At 48.3% G+C, this 9,858-nt stretch overlaps 1 pseudogene; it reads left to right on the forward strand.

The window, feature by feature from the left end:
• Nucleotides 1-2,841: 2,841 nt before the first annotated feature.
• LOC135564694 (GTP-binding protein 1-like) lies at nt 2,842-9,457 on the forward strand (annotated as a pseudogene).
• The last annotated feature ends 401 nt before the right edge of the window (nt 9,458-9,858 follow it).

A 9,858-nucleotide genomic window follows, 5' to 3' on the forward strand; every position in this document is an offset into this window, starting at 1 on the left:
ATTCACCTGCATTGACCTCATCCCGTCAGTTGAGGATGCCTGGTCATTCTTTAAAGTAACTTCCTCACCATTTTAGATAAGCATGCTCCGTTCAAAAATGCAGAACTAAGAACAGATATAGCCCTTGGTTCACTCCAGACCTGACTGCCCTCGACCAGCACAAAAACATCCTGTGGCGGACTGCAATGGCATCCGAATAGTCCCGCGATATGCAACTGTTCAGGGAAGTCAGGAACCAATACACACAGTCAGTCAGGAAAGCTAAGGCCAGCTTCTTCAGGCAGAAATTTGCATCCTGTAGCTCTAACTCCAAAAAGTTCTGGGACACTGTGAAGTCCATGGAGAACAAGAGCACCTCCTCCCAGCTGCCCACTGCACTGAGGCTAGGTAACACGGTCACCACCGATAAATCCATGATTATCAAAAACTTCAACAAGCATTTCTCAACGGCTGGCCATGCCCTTCCGCCTGGCTACTCCACCCCCCCCCCCCCCCCCCCCCGCAGCTACTCGCCCAAGCCTCTCCAGGTTCTCCTTTACCCAAATCCAGATAGCAGATGTTCTGAAAGAGCTGCAAAACCTGGACCTGTACAAATCAGCTGGGCTTGACAATCTGGACCCTCTATTTCTGAAACTATCCGCCGCCATTGTCGCAACCCCTATTACCAGCCTGTTCAACCTCTCTTTCATATGCGTCTGAGATCCCCAAGGATTGAAAGCTGCAACAGTCCATCCCCTCTTCAAAGGGGAGACACCCTGGACCCAAACTGCTACAGACCTATATCCATCCTGCCTGCCTATCTAAGGTCTTGAAAGCCAAGTCAACAAACAGGTCACTGACCATCTGAATCCCACCATGCCTTCTCCATTGCAATCTGGTTTTCCGAGCCGGTCATGGGTGCACCTCAGCCACGCTCAAGATTACTAAACGACATCATAACCGCCATCGATAAAAAGACAGTACTGTGGCACGTCTTCATTGACCTTGCCAAGGCTTTGACTCTGTCAATCACCATATTCTTATCGGCAGACTCAGTAGCCTCGGTTTTCTGATGACTGCCTGCCTGGTTCACCAACTACTTTGCAGACAGAGTTCAGTGTGTCAAATCGGAGGGCATGCTGTCCGGTCCTCTGGCAGTCTCTATGGGGGTGCCACAGGGTTTGTTCTCGGGCCGACTCTTTTCTCTGTATATGTCAATGATGTTGCTCTTGCTGCGGGCGATTCCTGATCACCTCTCGCCTTGAGGCGACACCATTCTATACTTCCGGCCGATCCTTGGACACTGTGCTATCTAGCCTCAAACGAGCTTCAATGCCATACAACACTCCTTCCGTGGCCTCCAACTGCTTTTAAACGCTAGTAAAACCAAATGCATGCTTTTCAACCGTTCGCTGCCTGCCGCACGCTGACTAGCATCACCACCTAATTAGTTCCGACCTTGAATATGTGGACATCTATAAGTACCTAGGTGTCTGGCTAGACCTTAAACTCTCCTTCCAGACTCATATCAAACATCTCCAATCGAAAATCTAATCTAGAGTCTGCTTTCTATTCCGCAACAAAGTTTCCTTCACTCATGCCGCCAAACTTACCCTAGTAAAACTGACTATCCTACCGATCCTCGACTTCGGCGATGTCATCTACAAAATTGCTTCCAACACTCTACTCAGCAAACTGGATGCAGTTTATCACAGTGCCATCCGTTTTGTCACTAAAGCACCTTATACCACCCACCACTGCGACCTGTATGCTCTAGTCGGCTGGCCCTCGCTACATATTCGTCGCCAGACCCACTGGCTCCAGGTCATCTACAAGTCCATGCTAGGTAAAGCTCCGCCTTATCTCAGTTCACTGGTCACGATGGCAACACCCACCCGTAGCACGCGCTCCAGCAGGTGTATCTCACTGATCATCCCTAAAGCCAACACCTCATTTGGCCGCCTTTCGTTCCAGTTCTCTGCTGCCTGTGACTGGAACTAATTGCAAAAATCGCTGAAGTTGGAGACTTTTATCTCCCTCACCAACTTCAAACATCTGCTATCTGAGCAGCTAACCGATCGCTGCAGCTGTACATAGTCTATCGGTAAATAGCCCACCCATTTTTACCTACCTCATCCCCATACTGTTTTAATTTATTTACTTTTCTGCTCTTTTGCACACGAATATCTCTACCTGTACATGACCATCTGATCATTTATCACTCCAGTGTTAATCTGCAAAATTGTAATTATTCGCCTACCTCCTCATGCCTTTTGCACACAATGTATATAGACTCCCTTTTTTTTCCTACTGTGTTATTGACTTGTTAATTGTTTACTCCATGTGTAACTCTGTGTTGTCTGTTCACACTTCTATGCTTTATCTTGGCCAGGTCGCAGTTGCAAATGAGAACTTGTTCTCAACTAGCCTACCTGGTTAAATAAAGGTGAAAAAAATAATTGGGCGATTTCTTTTTTCCGTGGCTGGGTGCTCTGGGTGGGTAGAGATTTCAGTTTAGGACCAATGGAATGGTCTTAAATGTGCAAACCCCGCCCACCGGGGCCCGAGTGATGCAAAACGAACTCCCTCACTGTTTGGATTAATCTATTTTCACATAAATAGTGGGTTATTCACAACTCTAAATTGTCTTTATCAGGGTTCCCTAAGCTTGTATAGAGATGGATTTGGACTGAAAGCAAGCTTGTAAGGTAAATCTACAGCCAAATCTGAGTACCCAGATAGTCAAATGTTTTTAGACGAGATGAATAATCCATTTTTCACAGAAATGGTGTAGCATTCACAACTCTACCCAGATAGAGGACAATACAAGATGAATAGCCCTATAGCTTTTGATAAAGTACAATTAGGCCTATATCAATGGAAATATGTGTAGGCTTTCCACCATGGCCATGTTATAGGATACCCAGGCCTACATCAACCATTTTCTGTCTCTCTCCTTCCCTCCCTTGTCAGTTGGCCCTGGTCAGCCCTAATGGAGAGCAGTATGACTCGTTACTACGACAACTCCGGGAGAGGATGGACGAGGGTTGTGGGGAGACCATCTACGTTGTTGGGATGGGCTCAGGTAAGTCAGCCTCACTCACTTAATGAGGCTATACAGTATGCACTGATTTGCTCCTACATTTACTAGCTCAGAGAATCAGTCACTTACTGTAGCGAGTGACATTTTACACCGATAAACCCCCCCCAACCCCTCATCCCTTTCTATCAGACGGAGGTGACTATGGTCTGGATGAGGGAGACATGGAGGCGTCTGTAGCCACAGTTCAGTCCCTGTGTGAGCAGACCGAGTCAGAGCTGATCCTGCTGAGGGAGCGTATCGAAGCTGGGGGGCAGGTACGCGACTACCTCATCCGCCGACGCGTGGGTGATCAAGACTTCTTGGAGGTCAGGTGAGTTGGGGGAAGGTCAAGTGTCAGGGGTCAAAGGCTGACTTGATCAACAATTAGATGTGTTTTGACATTAGACCTGGGCTGACGAGGACAAGCATGTCTCTCAAATGCAATTTAAATTCAAAAAAGCTTAAGGGGACGTTGACATAAAGGGGGGAGATCCAGTGTTGTCAAAGCAACACACGAGCAATACTCTGTTTTCATCCCTCTTCTCTTCATCTTGATCTGATCTTGTGTCCCAAATGTCAAATCTCTCCTTCCCTACCGCCCTCTCTCCCCTCCGCCCTCTCTCCTCTCTCCCTCTCTCTCCCCCTCTCTCAGGGTAGCGGTGGTGGGTAACGTAGATGCAGGTAAGAGCACCCTGCTGGGGGTGTTGACCCACGGAGAACTGGACAACGGCAGGGGGTTCGCCCGCCAGAAACTCTTCAGACACAAACATGAAATGGAGAGTGGCAGGACCAGCAGTGTGGGGAACGACATCCTGGGCTTCGACCAGAAGGGACAGGTGAGGGAGATGACATAGGAGGGGCTTATAGGTGATGGAGATTACACTGGGATAACATTGACATGACACTTGAGAGATGACAATGTAAGGCCTGCTTCATTGATCATTTAGTTGATTAATTGGTTTTCTAGATGGAGACATGAAGTTGTTGTTGTGTGTAATCTCTGTCCCTGTATCTAGGTGGTGAATAAGCCAGACAGCCATGGTGGAGAGTCTAGACTGGACTAAGATCTGAGAGGTCCTCTAAGGTCATCACCTTCATGAACCTAGCTGGACATGAGAAGTATCCAAGACTACAGTGTTTGGAATGACTGGACACCTGCCTGACTTCTGCATGCTCATGGTGAGTGAGGGGGTAGTGTGTGGGCGTTAGTGCTTTTCTGACTTTTACTATCCATCAACAGCACCACTGATGAATATTTCGCATGTTCTCTTTTGCTCTCTCTCTCCTCCTTCCATCCCTCTCCCTCCTTCCATCCCTCTCTCCCTCCTCCTTCCATCCTCTCTCCTCTCCCTCCTTCCATCCCTCTCTCCCCTCCTTCCATCCTCTCTCCCTCCCCTCCTTCCTCCTCTCCCTCCCCCTTTCTCTCTCCCTCCCCCTTTCTCTCTCCCTCCCTCCTTCCTCTCTCCCTCCCTCCTTTCTCTCTCCCTCCCTCCTTCCCTCGCTCTCTCCCTCCCCCCTTTCTCTCTCCCTCCCTCCTTCCCTCGCTCCTTCCCTCGCTCTCTCCTTCCTTCCTCTCTCCCTCCCTCCTTCCTCTCTCCCTCCCTCCTTCTCTCGCTCTCACCCTCCTTCCCTCGCTCTCTCCCTCCTTCCTCGCTCTCTTTACCCCCCTCACTCTCTTTACCCCCTCTCCCTGTCTATCTCTCCCATCTTCTCTCTAGGTGGGCAGTAATGCAGGTATCGTAGGGATGACTAAAGGAGCATCTAGGGTCTGGCCCTGGCCTCAATGTGCCTGATGTTCGTAGTGGTCACCAAGATAGACATGTGTCCTGCCAGCATCCTACAAGGTCAGTTCCTTTCTTTCTCTTTCTGGGTGCATCTCAAGTCTAAATCTGCTTCCTTTCCTGGACTCCTTCCCACATCTGCACTGATATGAAATAATTATACAGGTGAAACCATATTCCTCTACCCCACCATACTGCTTTCTCTTAAATTTAGTGATGAGGACCCCCCTCCCCCCTTTTTGGTTACAATATTGACAGTCATCACAAAACCTGACTTTACTGGTTGTGTTATTGTAACAGAGACGTTAAAGCTGCTCCAGAGGTTACTAAAGTCCCCAGGCTGCAGAAAGATCCCTGTTCTGGTCCAAAACAAAGATGACGTCATCGTCACAGCCTCCAACTTCAGCTCTGAGAGGTAAACGTTAAGGCACACACTTTGTAGCCACAATCACACTCTTTAGAAACTGGATTTTGCTTCAATTATAGGGGACCATAATTCAGTGTGTTTGTGTGTGTAGGATGTGTCCAATCTTCCAGATCTCCAATGTGACAGGAGAGAACATGGACCTGCTGAAGATGTTCCTCAACCTGCTGTCTTCTAAAACCTCCTTCAGAGAAGACGAACCTGCAGAGTTCCAGATAGATGACACCTACTCAAAACCGGTTAGTCACACACAAAGCAGCTGCTACACATGCATATTGATGCCACACACACCTCTCTAACCATGTTTTCCTTCTCCGTCAGGGTGTAGCACAGTCGTTTCAGGACTACTTTACGTGGATTGATACGTCTGAATGACACAATGTTGTTAGGCCCAGACCCACTGGGCAGTTTCCTCCCCATTGCAGTCAAATCTATCCACAGGAAGAGGATGCCAGTCAAGGAGGTGAGAGGTGGACAGACTGCCTCCTTCGCCCTCAAAAAGGTATGTTTTCTCTTTAGTGTTCCCTGCTGGAGATGTTTGGTATTACAACACTTTTCTGATGCATAGATAGATAAATGTTTAGTTGAACTGAATGTTTTTTGCAGTGAATAGGAGTCAATACCTCAAGTCTCTCTGTTTCTCTCCCCTCCCTTCCCGCTCCCTCTCTCCATGTTCTCTCTCTACCTCATCTCTCCCCTCCCCATCCCTCTCTCCCTCCCCATCCCTCTCTCCTTCCCCATCCTTCTCTTCCTCCCCTCCCTCCCACCCCTCCCCCGCTCCCTCTCTCCATGTTCTCTCTCCTCATCCCTCCCTACCTCATCCCTCTCTCCCACTTCATCCCTTCTCCCTCCCCATCCCTCCTCCCCATCCCCTCCCCTTCCTTTCCTCCCCATCCCTCTCTCCTCCCCATCCCTCTCTCCCTCCCCATCCTCTTCCATCCCTCTTTCCCTCCCCATCCCCTCTCCCTCCTCCCGCTTTCTCTCCCTCCCCCTCCCGCTTTCTCTCCCTCCTCCCGCTTTCTCTTCTCCTCCCCTCCCGCTCCCTTCTCCTCCTCCTCTCCGCTTTCCTCCCTCCCCTCCCGCTTCTCCTCTCCCTCCCTCCCATCCCTCCCTCCGCTTCTCTCCTCCTCTCCCTCCTCCCGCTTCTCTCCTCCTCCCTCCCCCTCCCGCTCTCTCTCCTCCTCTCCCTCCCCTCCGTTCATTCCCTCCTTAGATCAAGCGTTCATCCATAAGGAAAGGCATGGTGATGGTGTCCCCCAGGTTAAACCCACAGGCATCATGGGAATTTATGGCTGAGATTCTGGTTCTGCACCACCCAACTACGATATCACCCCGCTACCAGGCCATGGGTGAGACACACACACACACACACACACACACACACACACACACACACACACACACACACACACACACACACACACACACACACACACACACACACACAGCTGTCTCATGTCTCACTATATATCTCTCCTTCTCTCGTCATTCCTCTTTCTCCCCCTTCGCAGTGCACTGTGGCAGCATCAGGCAGACAGCCACTATCCTGACCATGAACAGAGACTGTCTACGAACAGGGGACAAGGCATCGGTCCACTTCCGCTTCATCAAGACCCCCGAGTACCTCCACACAGACCAGAGACTGGTGTTCAGAGAGGGACGCACCAAGGCTGTGGGCACCATCACCAAGGTCAGGGGTTAGAAAGGCTTATGAATTGTTTATGAAGGGTTGGAAAGGGTTTATGAAGGATCATGCTCATGAAGACCCCAGAGTTCCTCCACATACCAGAGAGTAGACTGGTGTTCAGAGGGATACACCAAGGCTGTGGGTATCATCACCAAGGTCTGGACTTAAAGGCTTATGAATGGTTCTGAATGGTTTACGAAAGGTCATAAAGACACCAGAGTACCTGCATGCAGAGTACTTCCCTCATGCATTAATCTTATTGGTGGGTGGGTGTTTACAGCTGCTGCAGTCGACCAATAATCTGCCGTCAAACTTCAAACCCCCGCAAATCAAAATGCAGTCTACGAAAAAGGCCCCGTACCGCAGAGAGGATGGAACCACGCCTGCCAATGAGGACGAAGCGAGCACAGCCCGACCAGACAGTCCGCACCAATCACAACAACTGGTGAGAGAGAGAAAGTGAAGTAACAAATTGAAAGGAAGGGAGTGGAGGGGATGGTTAGATGGCGGGTCGTGAAAGTAATAGGTTCAGGGCAGTTGAATAGGTGTAAGTGTTTAACTTATGTGTGTGTGTGTGGTGCGTAAGCTTTCCTCTTAACTTGCTTTACTGCTTCTAGAATGTTTTCTTCTGTAGCTGTGTCTGTCTGATCTGCCTAACACCTCTCCTTTCCTACTATTCTTCTCCTCTTCATGTTTTCACACCCTACTGTTTCCTTCCTTTTCATTTACTGATTACTCCTCCTGTCACCCTGTCTCTTTTCCTCTCACCCTGTTTCCTTCCTTTTCATTGCTATTCTCATTTACTGATTACTCCTCCTGCCACCCTCTCTTTTCCTCTCACCCTGTTTCCTTCCTTTTCATTGCTATTCTCATTTACTGATTACTCCACCTGCCACCCTGTCTCTTTTCCTCTCACCCTGTTTCCTTCCTTTTCATTGCTATTCTCATTTACTGATTACTCCTCCTGCCACCCTGTCTCTTTTCCTCTCACCCTGTTTCCTTCCTTTTCATTGCTATTCTCATTTACTGATTACTCCTCCTGCCACCCTGTCTCTTTTCCTCACCCTGTTTCCTTCCTTTTCATTGCTATTCTCATTTACTGATTACTCCTCCTGCCACCCTCTCTTTTTTCACCCCTTCCTTTTCATTGCTATTCTCATTTACTGATTACTCCTCCTCCCTGTCTCTTTTCCTCTCACCCTGTTTCCTTCCTTTTCATTGCTATTCTCATTTACTGATTACTCCTCCTGCCACCCTGTCTCTTTTCCTCTCACCCTGTTTCCTTCCTTTTCATTGCTATTCTCATTTACTGATTACTCCTCCTGCCACCCTGTCTCTTTTCCTCTCACCCTGTTTCCTTCCTTTTCATTGCTATTCTCATTTACTGATTACTCCACCTGCCACCCTGTCTCTTTTCCTCTCACCCTGTTTTTCCTTTTCTTCTATTCTCATTTACTGATTACTCCTTGTCACCCTGTCTCTTTTCCTCTCACCCTGTTTCCTTCCTTTTCATTGCTATTCTCATTCACTGATTACTCCTCCTGTCACCCTGTCTCTTTTCCTCTCACCCTGTTTCCTTCCTTTTCATTGCTATTCTCATGTACTGATTACTCCTCCTGTCACCCTGTCTCTTTTCCTCTCACCCTGTTTCCTTCCTTTTCATTGCTATTCTCATTCACTGATTACTCCTCCTGTCACCCTGTCTCTTTTCCTCTCACCCTGTTTCCTTCCTTTTCATTGCTATTCTCATTCACTGATTACTCCTCCTGTCACCCTGTCTCTTTTCCTCTCACCCTGTTTCCTTTCCTTTTCTACCCTGATTACTCCTCCTGTCACCCTGTCTCTTTTCCTCTCACCCTGTTTCCTTCCTTTCATTGCTATTCTTTTCACTGATTTCCTCACCCTGTCTCTTTTCCTCTCACCCTGTTTCATTCTCTGCATTCTTTTCAATTTCCACATTCATTTGCTCTTCATCCTCTTTGTGCATTACAACGTTACTACATCCTTGATTTTCCCTCCATTCCTCCTCTCTCTGTGTTGGTGCTTTGCTTGCTTCCTCAGACAGAGGGGGAGGATGACCCTCAGAGTAATGAGGGAAACAAGAGAGCAAGGTAAACAGAAACAAACAGAGCAAGATAAACAATGGGAACCAGGCAGGTAAACAAGATAATTAGGTCAAATGAGTCTTGTCCAGTAACTTCTGTAAATATCCTGAAACAATGCATGCCTCAACTGATGTGAACCAAACATGAATCTTCTAGAGATGTGTCCACAGCATGTAGTTCCGTTTGATAACATCAGTCTTAGCTGGAAGTGATTTTGAATGGTAACCTCTGTTAACCCAGTTGTTTCTGTTCTCCGTCTGTCTGATTGGGATCTGTTCTCTACAGACAAAGTCAGGAGGGAGCAGGAGACGAGGAGGACAGAGACATAAAGGCAAATCAAACCAGAGCAGCTCCACCACAGCAGCCCCGTCATCAGCAGGCACAGGAGGTTCCTAAACTACACCCTCTCAGCCCCCAAACTACAGTACTTCCTCCATCCAGCTGTTTCAGCAGACAACTACCCCCCTTCCCAAAACTACTCTACTACAAACCCGTCGAAAAAATGGGGTCATAAAATGTCCCTTTCCCACCTCTCTCCTCTATACCACCCGGCTATCTATCGCCTTATCAAGTGTCTTTATCACTCACACCAGAGAAAGTCTAGGTGAAAAGCAGCTCCCAGCTCTGTGCTTGTAGATGGTTACCTCTGCCTCCTCACTCTCATCTTATCTCCGATTAGTTTAGAAAGCATCCTTATATTTACAGTATATGAACCTGATATGCCTTCTTTCATTGGGTGTACGGTGAGAATCACTGTAATACTGTGTATAGGTAATCATGGGCCCGAAGCCACATGAGCA

Source organism: Oncorhynchus nerka, linkage group LG26 (assembly GCF_034236695.1).
Source record: "Oncorhynchus nerka isolate Pitt River linkage group LG26, Oner_Uvic_2.0, whole genome shotgun sequence".
NCBI lineage: Eukaryota > Metazoa > Chordata > Actinopteri > Salmoniformes > Salmonidae > Oncorhynchus > Oncorhynchus nerka.